Source organism: Hyposmocoma kahamanoa, unplaced genomic scaffold (assembly GCF_003589595.1).
Source record: "Hyposmocoma kahamanoa isolate Upper Pololo Valley unplaced genomic scaffold, ASM358959v1 120, whole genome shotgun sequence".
Taxonomy (NCBI): Eukaryota; Metazoa; Arthropoda; class Insecta; order Lepidoptera; family Cosmopterigidae; genus Hyposmocoma; species Hyposmocoma kahamanoa.
Genome location: NW_020653415.1, coordinates 1,140,052 through 1,159,422, shown reverse-complemented (window position 1 = coordinate 1,159,422; position 19,371 = coordinate 1,140,052). Strand labels below are relative to the sequence as shown.

Genomic DNA, 19,371 nt, shown 5'->3' with positions numbered 1-19,371 from the left:
AACAAGTATTTTTTATATAGAAAAAAGCCTTGAATTGGAGAATAGCAAAATCAACTATTAAAATATTATGAAATTTAGACGCTATTTATAAAAATGAATCTTCATGCGTGAACAGCCACACTTAGAGGTGGATGATTTTCTTCAAAATAAATGGGACCACCATGGAGATACCCTCTTTCCAACAAAAAAAAGAATCATGAAAATCGGTTCACAAACACCCGAGTTATCGCGTAACATATATACAAAAAAATCATACAGTCGAATTCAACCTCCTCCTTTTTTGAAGTCGGTTAAAAATAGGAACAAATTTCAATTACATGGAATACTGTCGCAAGCCCGCCATCCTAAGCAGAAAATACGTTGTATCTGAACGGGGGTTCATGACCTGCACTTTAAACACATCTATCTAGATTCTAGACCTGCCTGTATATAGACATATGTAAAGTCTCAAGAGATTGTTGCTATGGGTAGGAAGGGAGGCAGACAAACGAGTAATCTATTAACAAATCAGAGATAGCGGCTGGCACGGTGCCAACGACTTGTGCATTCATGCCTCGACATGTGGATAGCGATTACAGCATTATATGCTGTTTTAGACTAGGGACAAGTGTTGCGAAAATTACGCCGCTGAATTACGCTGCTGGAAATAGTCCCAAGTCTCGTAGTTTTACGTTTTTTTGTTATTACAGTAAACGCGTATGTAAAGTTTAATATACTGTCGAGATCTTAGGTTTTTGCAAAATGAGAGAAAGAAAAATTCATTTTTAAGCGTCGATACAACTTCAAATGGCGAAAAACTCAAACGGCTTTGGTTGATTTCGTATAACAGTGAGAGTGTTGAATCACTTTGGAAAAAGTATATAGTAAAGTTGAGAATATACATATACTGATTAATATACAGTGTGAAAACACGATTCATAAAAATTTTCACAATAGAATGGAAACATAAATTTGCCTCGAAATTTTACTAGATAATCGCCGTATTTAGTAATACTTTACATATATATTTTTTTTTATATCAACTGAAGTAAATAGAACACATAATGTATACGATATACATTTTTCAAATTGCTTTTATGGCAGGTAAAATGAACCGTGTAAGTACGGGAAAATTTTGAATTCGAGCTCAGGTAGTATCGACGCTTAAGAAATATTCCTTCAATCCGACTGGACTTGAACCAGCAATTGTTGCCTAAACGTGGTTACAGCTCTGTTAACGAAGCTACGGATCGAGACAGCACATCTTACAAATTTCCCTATGTACTTGTTGCGGATTATTGTATTGGGTGCAAACGGCTTCCTTACCAGAGCGCCACCTGTGAGCACTTTTGAAAGTTTCTTTACTCGGCCAGGTGCCTTGAAAACTACCAGAAAACTGACAGAGATTCATTCTTCATTAATTGCAATATTTTATTTTCATTGAATATCATAATCTTTTTACTACCTTATTATTTATCTATCGTTTTGAATACACTACAATAATTTGTTATTATTATTGATGGAAAGCAGTTTCATTTGTAATTGGGATAGTATTATTTGATCCGGATTGATAAGGAATAATTGATCTATTGTAAATGTGCACTTTTTTAAATAATAAATATATATTGTTCCATCTATATTAGTTGATCTATGGATAAATATAAATGAACTGCATCTAAGGTAACAATATAATTATGTTTAAGCATACTAAAGTAACATTTGGTATTAAAAATTAAAATTTGATTCTCTTTTTTTAACATTGGTCTTTTCTTTTAACGATTAGTGACTTTTATAACCAGTATATCTTTTTATATTGATTCCCTAATAAATCTTGGTTGCGCGCTCCATTCAGTAGGTTAAGTTAGTATAAGAAAAAGCAGCACGAGCCGAGCGAGCGAAGTGAGCGCCCACGACAGCGGCCGGCGAATGCCAGAAGCCAATTTGCTTGCATTTCCGAACATGTTTTCAGATCAAATATATTATAATGAATATAATATCAGTATACAAATATAATCAACATTTACTTAGTTTTAAAAATAAGTATCTAAATTTTATTTTTAATGCTAATTTGTCTTAGTTGTAAGGCCCAATATAAAACTATCAAAGTTATATTATCAAACATTTTTTGCATAGCTCAGAAGGGATAAAAATATCGATCGATTTAATTTATTTTATGTCTCAGAGAAAGAGGATCAATCATTAAAATAGATGACCGTTAAGATTTTTTGACAGCTGCTTTTTCAAATTTAAAAAGATCATTTACTTTTAATTTACAGGTTTGTCCAATTCTCTTTTTTCAAGAAATATGCTCTTTAATTAAGCCCGTGTAAGTTTAAAACTATATTATTTACGAAAAACTCGCCAAGTTCGACATTAAATATTACTTTTTATGTCGTATATCGATAACGACACAAAGCTGAAGTTAATTTCCAAAATTAGAACCAACTTTGTACGAAACGTGCTCACCAGAACGTCCTCAGTAAAATACGTTGCAGCAGAAATATGTACGTGTAATTTTACCGCAAGTCGTGGATTTTGCTTGACGTTTAAATATTACATAATCTCAATGTGTAAATTCTCGCCAAACATAATTTGAAGATTATAAACAAAGGTAAATAAAAATGGGTATAATTTCAGAACGGCATGTGGAAGAGAATGATGGATGAACAGACTTGAGTATGGCTTTATGCCAAAACCGTTAAACTACTATTGTTTTGAAAAACAATAGTCGATGACATTTACTTCTAAATTGTAATGTTATTAACCGATTTCAAAAAAAGGAGGAGGTTCTCGATTCTATATTATATTTTTATGACTATATTTTTTTTTGTTTTTTTTTGTGATTTGTGAATTGATTTTGATTATTATTTTTTTGTTGGAAAGACGGTACCATTACGAAAATAAAACACCCATTTTGATAACATTTTTTTATCATTCGCACGTTACTCGACGCTGTAACTTGCCATGATGATTTGTCTTTAGTGGCTGAAAAATAAACGACAGATTTGATAAAAGCAGCCTCAACAACATGGCCGCTATGAACTCATCAAAATCTACCCGCTCTTAATGGAAAACCCTTTACTTAGTTGGGCATCGGAACAACGTATGTGATGTTGGCTAATATTACTTATTTTCCTTATTTTAATACATATTCACAGCAAATAGATTTTATTTTATTGATAAAAATCACTTATTGAACTACCTTACAACAGATTTCACCCCTATTTTCTAGACCCATACAAATCCAAAGTACCCTTATATAGGCATACGTCCCGTTAAACGCGTCTCTAGCGACTGAAACAATAGATTGCAAAGCATCAAGTATGCAGGGGTTGAAACCTCGCTTTGGAAACGAAATTCCTTTTTTATTTGCTACTCTCCTGGTACCTTTGGCTTTGTTTTATGAACGCTCAAGTGAGCGTTTATGTCTTGTTTTTGGTTAATGTGGTCTAGGGTATAATGAGTTAACATATAGATTTTAAGGCGTTCGTGGTTATTTACTAAATGATTATCACTACAAGTTTCTGTAATTAGTGATGACACGTGTCTATGCAGTCAACCGGTAACCGTGGAACGTGGAACCGTTCTAAAATATCGGAAAAATAAAAAGGAATGAAGAGGCCGGAGCGCTCAAGTGAGCGTTTATGTCTTATTTTTCTTTAATGTGGTCTGGGGCATAATGAGTTAACATATAAATTTTAAGGCGTTCGTTGTTATTTACTTAATGATTATCACTACAGGTTTCTGTAATTAGTGATGACTCGTGTCTATACAGTCAATCGGTAACCGTGGAGCGCGTAACCGTTCTAAAATATTGTAAAAATAAAAATAAATTAAGAGACCAGGGCAAGAATGATCAAAGTCTTAAGTAAGTAAAACACGTTTTAATTTGTACCGCCATTCAATTCGGTAAACACAGTGCGTAATTTGTCTCAATCAGAAAAAGGCTAATAAGGTTCAATGTCCTGAAAAATTAGTTTTTACTTTTAGTCATAATAATGTTTGCGTCTAAATAGTAGAAAAATTATAAAAGATTTATAAATATTTTTAATTAAAATGGTTATTTCAGGTGGTACTTTGTGCGTTTCTCACCAATGTTTAAAAGATGTTCGTTTAAAAAATTATGTATTCCCATTGACTTACAAATAAATGGACGACGGGTCTAATACAAAAACCACGAATAAAATGTCCCAAGTCAACCACCTATTTAAACGTAGTGACATATCAAGGAATATGAAAAAGCTAAAACGTTGAATTTAAATTGTAATGTTATCGCAGTACTGTCTAATTTTGCTTGCTTCGCTGTCAGTCGAACAAACGAAGACTAGAGCGTGAATGACGCTCTGTATACGATTTTAACGTTCGGACACTTTTTAGCGCGGACCCGACGTCCATATAATTGTAAGTCAATGATCACAGGTAATATTTTTGCGTTTTTCTAGGATTTTAGAGAATTTGGACGAAAGAATGACACAGCCATACCATACAAAGCGAAAATGGAGGACTGAGCTCAGATAGGTCTATCGATACCTTATAGTTGGCACGCGTCAGACGCTATCTAGCCACTGCTACTGCGTTTATTGTTCTGAGGCTACACCATAAGCGCAAAAAGATGCCGATATCGATATCTACAGTACCTACAGCAGACATAACGGCCATAAAAACCGAAAATAAATAAAATATTTCACACATTCACGTTGATACGGAATTTTATTACGTTTGTCGACAATTTGCGTTTGGTTACATTTTGCATGTCGGATGATACGACTATGAATTATGCGCGGGCATGCCGGCTGTTAACAAGGCAAAAACACAAAGCGTAAAGGCTTTTAAACTTGTTTTTTCTTTGTCAACATTGTAACGAAGCTCTGTTTCCTCTTTGGTGTAGCGTCATTCTGTGTTCAAGAGATGAAAGATGACTCCAAAACTGAGTTGACTGTTAGATATGTCGACAGAATTGTATGCATTATGATAATGGGATATGCAGAGAATTCACAAGTTTCAAAAGTTCACGGCAATGAAACGGGAAACTTCCGGTCCACCAAATTTATTAAAGAAGTAAAGTTAAAGAAAGGGCTGTAACAATAAAAAGGTAAATGTAAAAAAACAGGTACAACAGTATAAAACACTCCCTACACTTTATTATTAAGGCACTTACCCCTAAATGGGCCGAGTAACTGAATTACAGATGTAGGTACACGAAGTCTGTAGACTTATAAATTATTACACATGATTTAGCTTATTTAATGATTATAAACCTAGTAAAGAACCAAAATTAGCGATTATTCGCGATGGAATTTAGAACAGAAAACAAAATGAGAAAGTGAAGGAAGATGGAACAATTCAAATTTAAAATTTAAATACATGTAAAATAAACAAAATATAGGATACAAGAGGAGAGAGGCGATACAAAAAGGTGTGATGACGGTGAAAGGAGGTCACACCGTCACAACCCTCTATAGTCGTTACTATGCTGATCTGCCATCCAGAGACCCGGATTCGAATCCTGGGTCGGGAGAATTGTTTATATGGCCTGCAAATATTTCTCCCGACAAACATATTTCTATTTAGAAAGATTTCTCATATTATTTGATTGTGGTGTTCCATATTATGACGGGCCATGACAGAGTAACTCGCCACAGACCACAGGGCACACGTGGTCTGTGGCGAGGGCTATGTAATTAGCATAGTCCTCAGAGGCTGAGTCATGGACCCTTTTGACATGTTTTTTACTATTTAATCTTGTTTTTTATTTTAACTTGAATTTATTCTTATTAATTTCTATTTAAATAAAAAAAAAAGTGCAGGAAGTATTGTATTTTTTTGTCTTTGATGGTAGTATGTCATTTCATTAATTACGGAACTTTGGAGGCATGTAAATGGGAAAAGTTATATAAATGGTTAGACGGAGTATAAGCGATTTTTTAGTGTAACTAAACCACAGGCTGCTCGTTTAGAACGATTGACAATAGATATTGAAAAGTATAATGTTTACTTGTTTACTACATTGAGTGTCCTACGTTCCCTCTCTATATGGGCCTGGTCATAAAGATCATCGGTAACATAATGCCCAACATATGTAACTTGGTTCTATCTCAGCTATTTAAGCATAAAAAGTTATCCGACTAATTTTGTTCGTAGAATCTAAAAATCCGTTTCCTGAAAAGCTGTCGGTCTAGCCTTATTATTATACCAAGGGAGCGAAATATTAAATTTAGATTGCATTTTATTAGTTTCCGTGCTTTTTAAGCCAGACAGACTTGTTTTAAATGTATTATTGTCATGTTTCACTTTTTTTTAAACCATCAAGTGACGGGACGAACAAGTCGTGCGCCTGATGGTAAGCTACACGCCTGTCCATAACAGTTGCAGTGCCATTCAGAACTTTAAATCGCAAAGATCTGAGGCGCGCTGCCACTGCATCCGTCATACTGAGACATAAGTTGGTATGTCCCATGTGCCTGTAATTTCACCAGCACCCTTACCCTTCAAAACCAAATGCTGATATTACTGCTTGGCGGCAGAAATAGTTAAGATGGCAGTACTTGCCTGGACGAACTCTTTCACAAGGAGCTCTACTGCCACTGGACTCACTCACTATTACTAGTACGCTCTTTTTGTTTGTTATGACTAATTGGATTGAATATGGATTTAGTGGATTTACAAATTATTGAATGTCGCTGCCTTTTTTTGTTTCTTTTTTTGTTACCAAAGATCGACAGAATTTTGCAGTAAATAAACTCGTAAATCGAATTACATTGCGGAGTTGATACTAAATGTAACGCCTTTAAATAAAAAATCATATTTGCCCTTAATATAGGCGTAATTATGCGAGAACATGCGCCAACAAGCTTGTTAAACCTACACTGTTTCTGTAATTGGCGAGTTAGTACTTACCTGCTACAATATTTGTTCATCTTATGTAGCTTAGAGAAGCAGGGCAAAAACATTTATTACAAAATCAAGTGTAAGGGCGCTGGGGAAATTACAGACACATAGGACTTGTCAACTTAATTATGTCTCAGGGTGACGGGCGCCCCGGGCGGCGTCATGGTGGATGTTCACCGATCCCACGGCGCCGACTCAACCGGCGAGAGAGAAACCCGGGGGGGTTTTAGTGGGGTAGGCCCTCCAGTCTGGAGGGAGAGTCCCCACATAACCCCTGAGTCTCCCTGGGCTCAGGGGTAGCCATAAAGATTTCCCCCGTCAAAAATAAATAAAATGCGGTGACGTGCGCAGTGCGCAGATCTTTGCGATTTAAAGCTCTGAGTGGCACTGCAACTGCTATGGACAGGCATGTAGTTTACCATCAGGCACACGACTTGTTCGTCCCGTCTCAAATAACGGGATGAATAAGTCGTACACCTGGTGGTGTGGCATGGTATGGTGTGGTGTAACGGGCTGTTGTCCGCAACTCGACGTCCAGACGCCTAATTTGCGTGTGGTGGGTGCAGATATGGCCAAACCCACTGCCACTTCAGCTTACTTATTCTACCAGATATGTCGACTACCTTGGTTCACTGTTGGTTAGGTAACCTCGTTTCGTATCTTCAGAGTAACTTTTTTTAGAACTTGCTCTTTGTAAATAGAGATTTCTTGAACTGTAGTCAACGTAAGTTAAAATGTAATTAGCAAAGCAGTGTACACCACAGGAACGTGTGTTACTCTGTACTGTGCACACAAAGATTAATCGAGGAATTCCTGTACACTTTAAAGCAGGGACAGAAACATGTAACCATTGTAGTGGTTTCAGCGTGTACAAAATTGAACGTACATTGCATGCACATAGAGCAGAATTTACAATGCAACTCTATAAAGCTTCCATGCCGGTAATCAAAAATAAACAAATCATCAAGCAAGATAACTCTTACGGTCCCTGCTTTAAAGTTTATTTAGCTCCATTAATGGATTGAATTGTGATAACCAAGTCTAATATATATGTTACTTTAAAAACCATAAACAAAGATCTGTAACAAACGCTTATGCGTTTGTTTTTCTTTAAAAATTCGTAATGTTTGCCGACTCAATCTGTAGCTCAGTTGGTAAATCGGCCGTCCTGGTATGGCACAGACGGTAGATTCGAGACCCGTGAGATCCAAGATTTTTTCTCTATAGTCCATCTTTGTTTAATAATTACAACAGACTGGTGGAATAATTGCACAAAAAAATAAACTAATATCACGATAGTAAAACATTATATTATTCATTCTTCTCTTCTTAGAGTGCCTCTTGGATCCTGATTAGCTGTTAGCATCAGAACAGGAATGTATTTGTCTCTATCAGCAGCCAACCGGAACAGCTGTTCGATCGAAGTTATAACAGGTAAAAGAACTAATATTACTTGCTATTTCGGTAACTACTCTAGCAAACTATAAAATTTTTAATCCTGAATCTGTCATTTAAAAAAATAAACAACTTCAAAAACACGTCACGACAATCGTGTGTGTTATTGTTTGAGCTGGTGATTTCGGTGTTTATTTATTGAAAACATACCGTAAGTAGCATTTTTTAAGTTTACCCTGAATATAAATGTTTATAAACTATACTTAAAGGAGTAATTTCATGGTAAACGTTAGAACCACTCAAGCGGAATACTATCATATTTATCCAAGTACACCAAAAATTTCATTAGTGCTTTTAAAGTGCAGGATTTGCGGTGTATTACTGCACTTTATTTGAAATGTTTTTGTTGGTAGTACGGAGGATATTTATTTAGCAATGCAGAATAATAATTTTTATTTATAAAAACTTGTATTCAAACTGAATCCTTTTCTATTTTGCGAAATCAAATTTTTGCGGTAGGAGGAGCGCATCGCGTGAGCGGTTAAACATATTTTCCGCTACTAATTAGGTTCATTTTGCTTAGGTCAAGGGTTAGGGATACTGACAGGACAAATTAAAGCCATTTGGAAATTGTATATCGTGTAGTATACGTTTTTTGTTTAGTTCAGTCGATATAAAAAAAACCATTGGTGTATGTATAGTACCTATTGAATCCAGCAGTTTTCTTGTAAAATTTTGAGGTAAGTTTGTGTTTTTTTTGTCTATCATGAAAATTGTTAGGAATCGTGATTTCTTCGTGTATAGTAATCAGTGTGCATCCTCAATTTTACTATTTTTTTTTTCAAGCTAATTGATTCAATTTTACTGTCATGTGGAATCAACCAAAGCCAATTGAGGTAGTATAGATTCATATATGTATAAACAAGTTAAAACGTTAATTTTTTCAAGGGACCTGTAAAGGGCCCCAACCAAACGTTGGCTTGTATAAAAAAGCAAATATATGCGATTTACATCTGAACAAAAATAGTCTCATTTCCTATGTGTTTACTTTAGTTACTTCCATAGTATAATGTCCTACGGGATTCTCATATGGAGTAAATCGGCAGATATACAAACCATACTTGTGAAGCAATAACGAGCGATTCGTTCTGTGTACCGTTTAGGTTCTCGGAGAAAAGTTTAAGGAGACTGGTATCATGACTGTGGCATCACAGTACATTTACTCAAATATTTTGTATGCCCGTAAAAATATACATAATTTCATTATGAAAGAACATATGCATAATATTAACCTTAGAACTAAGTCTAAACTCATGGTACCATGATTTAGTTTAACTAAGATAAATGGTTCTTTTACAATAAGATTCCGGAGAATATATCAAGATTATAATTTCGTAAGTTTAAAACTTACATGAAAAGCATTTTATTGAAAAGTCATATTACAAAATTGAAGAATATGTTTCAGATAAAGAAGTGTGGAAAGACAACAAGAGTCTAAATTCCACACAATTATGATTCAAAGTGTATTTCACAGAATTTAAGGTTATTTGAAAAGAGCAATCCCTACAGTTTCTTGCTCGTTCTTCTCAGGGAGGTCAGCATAGTGACAACAACAAAGTGAACAAGCAGTAGCTTTAAAGGTAGGTTAAAAATGAAGTTATCAAGTGTAAAAATTTTACTTATGGAATAAATGACTTCACTTTGACTTTGAATCGCGAAAACCTCGGAGCTCGTTAAAGACTTTTTTTTTTTCATTTTACTTCTAAGCATTCAACTTTTAAATAGGTACCTTACATTATTTATCTTTATCCTTAAGCTAATGCTGTATTATAAACAAATTCTAGCATCATAATAAACACCCAAACACCCATTTGTATTCGTTGTTCTTACCAACATTGTATATACAATGGTGCAATTAGTGACGTCACAGACAGGCAATAAATATTGACAACACTGATAGCCAACAGGGAACGCCGCCATTGCGGGTGGATGCTTTCTAATGGCTTACATAGTTGAACATGTGCAGGAACCCATTTCGCGTTTTACCTTTAAATATCATTGCAATACTGTTTCTACCTTCTTGAGCATGTTGGCACAGGGACACAGATTTCATCTATCATAATTTGCGTTTATATTATGTCAAATATTACTTTTAATATTAATTAATGTTTTTATTCTTACTTTTTCTGTTATACATCTTCCTCTCTTTCGTCTTTTATTATTTACTTGCATTGTTTCAGAAAAGCACTATCTAAGCCTCCGCGGGAACGGTGATTGCTTGACTCGTATTAAAACAACTCATATTCTTAATTCCCGGCCTCTGCAATTAGTATTAACTATTCCTACTCCGCGAACCTAGTGAAAAATAGATGACTGTCAGGGTAGTGAACATAACATGATATTAGTACATATTCGTATATGTACTAATAATCGTATATGTAAGTTACTTGGTTTCATATACTAAACATGCCATGTTATTTGACTTCGTAGTCAAATAACATGGCATGTTTAGTATATGAAACCAAGTAACTTTTAGCCCTCTGTTATTCCGAAATATGCTCAATTAAAACAAATTTCAACACATTGCTCTACAAATTAATTGAAATTATTATTTGTAGCCGTTGTAAGACCCAATGGAATTTAGGGGGTTATATATTTAAATTTATTAATTAAACCCAACAATTAGCCGGGTGATCAGAGTTGATTGGCATCTGGTTAATTTTACCGCAATGTTGAGTCTGGATGACATTACCAATTCATTTTTATTATGTACATTATGTACTCACCAAATAATCACATTAACACGAATCAGAGACTGTTGCTCACTCGATTGATAGAAATTTATACAAAATGTACGCAATATTTACTTCAGAAGAAATTATGACCGCTTGGTTCCTGTATTTTAGATTTTTTTCATCATCATTATCAGCCTATTGCGGTCCACTGCTAGATATAGACCTCTCCTAATGACGAGCCATCTCTCCCTTTTTAAGCGCGGGAACTCTGGTAGAAACTGATTTCACAATTAATGGAAGATTCATTCCATTAATTGTGAAATACACTATTAGGTGCTAAGATTAAACTGTATAGCTTCATGAAGATTGTATAATAATTAAAGTTCTTTTTTTATTGTTTATTCTATTCTATATATATATATATATATATATATATATATAAAAACGATGTAGGGGCCAATACTACGCTATAGTATTGACGCCTAATTGTTTAAATTGATAGATGATAAAAGTATAAACTTTATTAATAAAGTAAGAAGATACAAGACTCGTTGAGGATGTGTATCTGTTACGTTGTTGTTACGTGTAGCATATATATATATATATATATATACATGCTACTATGCAAACATTACTATAATTTTTTTTATTCCACAGGTCTTGTAAAAATATAAATCTAAATTAAAAAATTTATTATAAAAATGTATTTTTATTAAAAAATATGTACATTCGTGCAATATATTTGTTTGTTTTGTATTTATTGTTGATCATCTAGAGAACAATATCGGTCCCTACTACAACTGACCACGCAGAGTTCGTGCACGGGTGTGGCGATATTTATTTTGATAGAAAGTCTGATAATAACCTAATTAGAATTTTTATACAATTAAAAATATGTTTAATTTAAAATCTTTATAGTCTTATTATATATCACCTCCGTAGACTCCGTAAACTGCCTCCGTGGTCGAACGGTTACCATGCCGGACTGCCACGCAGAGGTCCCAAGTTCGATTCCCGGGCCGGGTGAAATATTTGTATGGCTTACACTTATTTCTATCGTGAGTTTGGGTGTAATTTGTGGCTGTCTATGTGTGTATCCATGGCACCTGCGACACAGGGATTCCCTAGTGCGAGTCTATGTTAAGTGTGTGTGTAGATTTTCAATATTTTTTACATAAAATAAAAAATGGTTTATAACTACATAATTTAAAACCAATATAGTCTTTGTACACAAATCCGTGATTGTGGGCCATGACAGATAAAGATTTATCTGTTTTCTTATTTTTTTTTTATAATGTCAAGGGACGGAACGGGACAAATCATGCGCCTTATGGTAAGCTACACGCCTGTTCATGACAGTTGCAGTGCCACTCAGAGCTTTAAATCGCAAAGATCTGAGAGGCATTGCCACTGTGCCCGTCACCCTGAGACATAACTATAATCCGTGATGACATACGAAGAACCTGAATGTATATTCCGGTTGAATATAATGGGTTATATATTTTTTCATCAGTTACTGACTTCACCAAAATAAACGCACGATATTAAGCTATGGTACGCGTTCTCAAATAACCTAATTTCCTTATTCAACCACGTTTAAAAATATTTTTTATTTTCTCAGGTACCATCGAGCAGAGGGTGAAAAATTGCGTTTCCGTAAGTACTTTCTTCTTATAGAGTTCTTATTACAATACTTTATCTTGCAAAGCCCATGAGTACAGGCTCCATGATAATCAGAAAAGCTGGGACATTTCAACTTCGTGTCAGTTGTGTTGGTGACGATATTTTTGAAGCATTTTTTAATGAAACATAAACTGACGCTTGGCTAGAATTTCACCTGATTTTAAGCGACAATGGTACATGTTTGTTTAAAAAATTACCACTCACTCCAACCTTAGCCTGTTTATTCTATTCCTATGGCATGTGCATTAAGAAGGAAGAAACAAAGCGCTTCATACGAAAGTATGGTTTCAACTGTTCGGTAATTATTTTTTCTTAAGTCTTAATCTTTGTCCATGGCACCCGCGACACAGGGTTTCCCTAGTGCGGGGCTATGTTGAGTGTGTGCGTTATTTATTATTACTACTTTTTGTTTCAAATTTTAGCATATTTTATGTATTTTTTTATTAGTTACAATAAACTATGTATATATAATAAGGCAAGTATGGTAACTCCACACAAACGTGGCAGCACGGCTTGTATGTGTGCATGCCCCCGCACGCCGTGTACGGACACACACATTACCATCATCTTGCGGTGCACTCGCGTTGCAAAGCACGGGTCGTCTTACGCTGCATCAATTATGTGCAGGCCACACCGCGGTCAAAGCTAAGCTGACTTAGCTTAGGTCACATAGCCGGGTCATCTTTTCATACTTCGGTTCACATCGCGAACTAAGCTAACCGAGGTAAGTAAACTAACCCAACGATCCCGCTAACAATGTAAAATATATCGTCCTTCCGTCGCCTTTGACCTCCACACGTATCCATAGTCACTACTTACTACGTACTTTCTTAGCTTAATTTTGCATGCAACTACGTGAGCTAACCTAAGTGGCCTGCGCTTTACGGAATTGAAGCGGTCGTTGGATGTTTTTGACATCAAGTAGTAGACATGTTTATTGTTGTTTTCGTGATAGTTTACACAAGAGTGCCTCAAATTCAGAATTGTTCAGCATTTTGTATCTATTTTATAATCATACTTCATAATATATCAAGACACCAACCCGCGATGCTGGTATAGAAATATCAATACGTAAGAACATACCGCATTTAACAAGTTGTTTAAACATAGTACGAGAATACAGTATTTTCGATTAACACCTTAAATTTTTCAAATTATGTTTACAACCTGTAGGTACAATTAATATTGTAACAACCCTATTCTCCGTGTGAGGAATTTACGTGCCCAATAGGCGGGAATTGCCCTACTTGCTCTTATACTATGCTGTAAAATTTTAATTAGATAATAAACCTATTTACCTTTAAATATATACATACCCACCGTTTACATACACCTGCACAAAAACACACTTTTAAGCAATTATACATGTAGCAGATGACTCGAAAAATGCGTTTTAAATCGAAAAAAAATTTAGTTCAATAGTCATTTGTAAAACTTCGGGCCCTTCAGGTCCCGTGGTCACGGCTGACTGAGATGATGACATCCAGTGTCTAATATTAATGCAAACCCTACTATGAACTATAATTGCAAAAGTTTAAATACCATATTATCAACATGACAATTAACACTATACGTTTTGCAAAATAGAATACATAAATATGAGAACTGAAAAGTTGGTGTTCCGAAAAACAAATACTGAAAAAGTAGTTGCATTTCCAATGTGTAGCTATCGCGAAAGTCTTAGTGCTATATAAATTTAAAAAATGTTCATGAGTCTTAAATAATCCTAATATAATGGTGACTCTACTACAAACCACGTTCAAAATTAATTCTTGAAGTCTAATTTCCATAATATATTGCTGGTCGGCCTTTTACGAAGAATTTATGAATGAAAATTGCATGAAAGTCCGACGTTTTAAATAATACGAAGATATTTATTAGGTTTTAAAAGTAATTTCGGATGTTTTTTTTTTTTTTATAAAAAATGAAGGTAAATATTGTTTCTTTCCTCCACATTTTATTATTAAAACAGTGAGTTGTTTACACGAAAATCGTTTTGCTTTTAGTACTGCAATATTCTTAACCGAATTAAAAAAGGAGGAGGTTCTCAATGTACGGATGAAATTAAAGGCACATGGAACTTATGTCGCAGGGTGACGGGCGCAGTGGCAAAGGCCCTCAGATCTTTGCGATTTATAGCTCTTGAATGACACTGCAAGTGTAATGGACAGGCGTGTACCTTACCATCAGGTGCATGACTTGTTCGTCCCGAAAAAATATTTGAATGTCACGGCAGTAAGAGTGGTTACACACGGCAGCGACAGCAGCGATGTAAACGCGCGATTGCATCGCTACACTTGAGATTTAATGGCGATGGTAATGGGATTTACAGCCGCGCGCTTGCATCGCGTTTGAATCGCTGCTGCTAAAAGTTGCTGTATGTATGTCGCTCTAAAACATTGTGATATTCAGTAAATTTCATATTATAAAAATGCCTTCTATTCGGCTGGATTCTAACCGGCTTGTTTGCCAGACCGGAGCTCTCCAACACTCCATTAATTTTTTTTTACCGGGACCACCATTTAAAAAAAAACAGCTTACCATTGTACAACGATTTCAATCTATAGAATGTTCTTGACATTCACAGCAACTACACGTTACAAACAGTTCCAAACACAGGTTCCAAACAAAACATTATCTATAGTGATAGTGTTTTGTTTAGTGTTGAATTTTGTCAAAGAGTATCAGTACCGTAATACCGTGAGCAGACGCGATAGTCTATACATATTGTGAATGAGCTGGGCAGGCAGATAATATTGAGTGTTTGACAGTGATATTTATCCATAGTAGGGGAATTAACTTTCATTTTGCTTTCACCCAGGGGTCTTCCGCTTACTATTTATAATTATTATATTACTAAAAAGAAAAACTAATTAAGTAAAAAAATACAATCGAATTATTGAAAATATTGATGTTATGTGTCGTACTGTACCTTGCGGAAAAGCTATTATCTTTAGATCATGCAGTCTCGTCGTTTTTTGTATTTTTTTATTTATATATGGTCACCTGAGTAACTGTTATAATCATATTATACATATCATCCCCGATGCATTTAGTATTGTCTCGTAACTATACTTACCTCGTTCTAAATCATAAATCTTTATCAACGCCGCTAAGGTGCACTTCACGAAGTAATTTCCTCTCTACCATTCATCATCGTTGTGCTAAAGTGTAAAGTATGACGTCACTAGTCTGAACGTAAACTTAAATGGTAATATTGAAGTAGTTTGTTTTCGTTCCGTTTGCTTCAGTCCGTTTTGAAAACAAGGGTAACTGTCATTAGTTGTTTAGACCCAAATTTTATGCCAAATTTGGTATAACCAGGCCTTTCCATTGCTAGTGCTGTCATAAGTATTATCGATATATTTATCATTAATGAATAAGGAGTCTCACCGCATAACGTACCTACGTGATGTACATTTCCTGTAGTCTGACGCGTCCTGGGCAGTAATCGGCGAGTACCTTACGCCGATTCAAAGTCAAAGTAAGAATCATTACATAGGTAAAATAAATTTACACTTGAAAACATCATATTAAGCGACTTTTAAGCTACTGCTTGTTCGCTATACTGACTTCCCTGAGAAGTACGAGCAAGAAACTCTAGGGATTGCTCTTTTCAAATAAACTTAAATGCTATGGACTAAATACACCTTGCATCAAACTTGTGTGGAATCTGGAGGCATGTCGGAAAGACGACATGCCTATACATCTTTGTCTAACACGTAGTCTTCAATTTTGTAATATGAATTTTCAATAAAAATATTTTTAATGTAGTTTTTAAACTAAGGAAATGATAATTTTAATATATGCTCCGAAATGTTATTGTAAAAACGTATACAGTTCCCCACAAAAGAGTCGTTTACCTTGGTAAACGAAATCGTGGTACCATGAGTTTGGACTTAGATCTAAGGTTAATATTATGGATATCTTCTTTCTTATTGCAATTATGTATATTTTTATGGGCATACAAAATGTTTGAGTAAATATACTGTGATGCCACAGTCATGATACCAGTCTCCTTTTTTCTAAGAGAAACCCGAGAGCCTAAACGGTATACAGAACGAATTGCTCGTTTTTGCAATGCAAATATGCTTTGAATGTTTTCCTCTTTACCCCACATGAGAATACCGTAGGACATTAAACTATGGAAGTAACTAAAGTAAAATAATCTAGCAGTACTAACATCGGTAAGCTCACGTATTCTGCGGACTGCGTATGCAGCGGAGCATAATCTGCAGGCCAGGGAAGAAGTATGTGGAAACTTTTGAAGTTTACTATCTAAGGTCACTCCCAAGAAGACTGCTTTATTAATAAGGTCTAACTTTTCTCCGTTTATTTCAATGCTTGGACCAGTCGATTTTACCTTAGGTAATTCAAATTTAACACATTTGGCGAATTCTTTCTCCACGATGGCAAGCATTGCAGTGTATGCCATCGACACGATAAAAAGTAAAAAATAATATCTGATTTATAATTAACCATACACCGTCGTCATACCTTTGGCAAATTGTAAAGACAGCTGAAAATCATGGTGATACGATTCTCTGTATAGAGCAGACAAACAGTACTCTGTTCCTAATTCTTGCCCTTCGGCAGGCACAGTAAATATTAGTAACCATAGTGAAAGAGTTCGTCTAGGGAAGTACTGCCACCTTACCTATTCCTGCCGTCAAGCAGTATTGTCAGCATACTATGTTCCGGTTCTGAAGGGTAAGGGTACTAGTGAAATTACAGGCACATGGAACTTGTCAACTCATGTGTCAGGGTCACGGGCGCAGTGGCAGTGTCCCTCAGATCTTTGCTATTTAAAGCTCTGAGTGGCACTGCAACTGTTATGGACAGGCGTGTAGCTTACCTTCAGGCGCACGATTTGTTTGTCCTGTTACTTGATATTATTAAAAAATGTATATCAGACCAAAAAATACAGTAGAAGTGTTAAGTGCGCGGAGTTCTACATACTGGAGCTCAGTCCGCCAGTTTTGCTGAGTACGTTACAGTCGTTTCAATTATCGTATACAAAACTTCAAAAATCCTAGGAAAATGCCTTATATTGCTGCTTTGGAGTGCAAAAATTATACTCACACTTGTAATATAATTCAGTAGCGGTGTTTCATATCATATCGTTAAGTGTTATATTATTTAATGAAAAAAAAAATCTGTTTATCGTTATTACGGTAAACAGAAAATGTATTATTTTTTGTTACAGAAATGAGAGCAAACCTTATGCCTCTGCAATATGGTCGCTTCTGTTTTGGAAAACTAAGTGAATAACTCGAATTCGCAGTCTTTCAGCTATTGACCGGTAGATGGCAGCACATTGATTGAAATTTCAATATAAAATAAAAATTAACTTTAAACGATATGCCAACAGAGTAAACATTAAATTATATTAACAGTCCAGAATTTGTTACCCATAATCATCAAGATTTTATACATTTTCAAATTATTGTTTCTTTTATTCCGTGGTAAATACAGATATAAGTTTCTCATGGCTGGCATTTTTTTTTTATGGTACAAAGTGACGGGACGAACAAGTAGTGCGCGTGATGGTAAGCAACACGCCTGTCCATAACAGTTGCAGTGCCACTCAGAGCTTTGAATAGCAAAGATCTGAGGGGCACTGCTACTGCGCCCGTCACCCTGAGACATAAGTTGACAAGTCCCATGTGCCTGTAATTTTTCCAGCACCCTTACACTCCTAAAATGGAACGCAACAATGCTCACGTTATTGCTTGGCGACAGAAATAGGTAAGGTGGCACGTCTCTGGACGAACTTTTTCACAAGAATCATCACTGTTTCTAAAACGGCTAATGTTGCCAACAGTTTGAGTCAAAACTAAAAATAAGACTTTCATTAAAACTTTAAAATCCTAAATCACTATAGTTTCAGCTTATGCTCTCCCAGTATATTTATCCATATGCGCAGTACATCCTCAACTTTGAGACCGATCATTTGACAGATAACTAATGAGAAAATGTCCTATCTACGATCTGACGGACTTTGACCCTTGTATCGTTAAGGGAGCCCACGTTTATGTAGGAAAATGGATTCTAAAATGCCATTTGGGCTCTTTTCATATCTAGTTTATTATAAACAGATATTCAGATTCGTCCCCACCGCCGCGAGCATTCGCTTTTAATATATTCATTTGGCAACTAATATTCGAGATGCTTTACAAGCTCGGTGATTCCACAGCATGAACGGCGCACAGTATTTATTTTATAAGAACCCAATTCATGACGTCGCTTTTTTATTCCAGATTCCTATAGTTCGAATTAATACAACAGCGAGAATAGAACTCCAGTGTGTCAATCATGTATATATGACGTATAGTGACTCTCCTATTTCAGTATAAAAAACTGCCTAATTAAAAAAAACTAAAACAACCGAAAACCAAAAACCAACCACCGCTCGGTTTATTCGAACTATATAAAAACTATATAAGAAATATATAAAATGACTTAATTTGTAAAATATGTTTCTTTAGTGTGAAATTACGTGTTTGGCACAACGGAGTTCTACTCTCTTAGAATTAATTTTAATCAGAATCCGAAATTATCAAATATACTTTATTTTCTTTAATAGTTATCATTATAAAATCACAAACTCTGGTGTGGTCTGGTGTGGTTAAACTAAATAAATACGAAGAAAAATTTTAGGAAAATAATTTGGTTTGCGACTTAAAAAAAA

General features: G+C 35.2%; 1 protein-coding gene across 4 annotated transcripts in view; it reads left to right on the top strand.

Annotated features, from left to right (window-relative positions):
• The window catches only part of LOC113240123 (uncharacterized protein CG3556), a 231,470-nt gene that overhangs the window by 88,442 nt on the left and 123,657 nt on the right, over positions 1–19,371 (top strand). For all 4 annotated transcript variants that reach the window (XR_003311237.1, XM_026477349.1, XM_026477347.1 and 1 more), the window contains exon 2: positions 12,619–12,653. The gene's annotated coding sequence lies outside the window, so the exon portion shown is untranslated. The remainder of the gene's footprint in view (positions 1–12,618; positions 12,654–19,371) is intronic.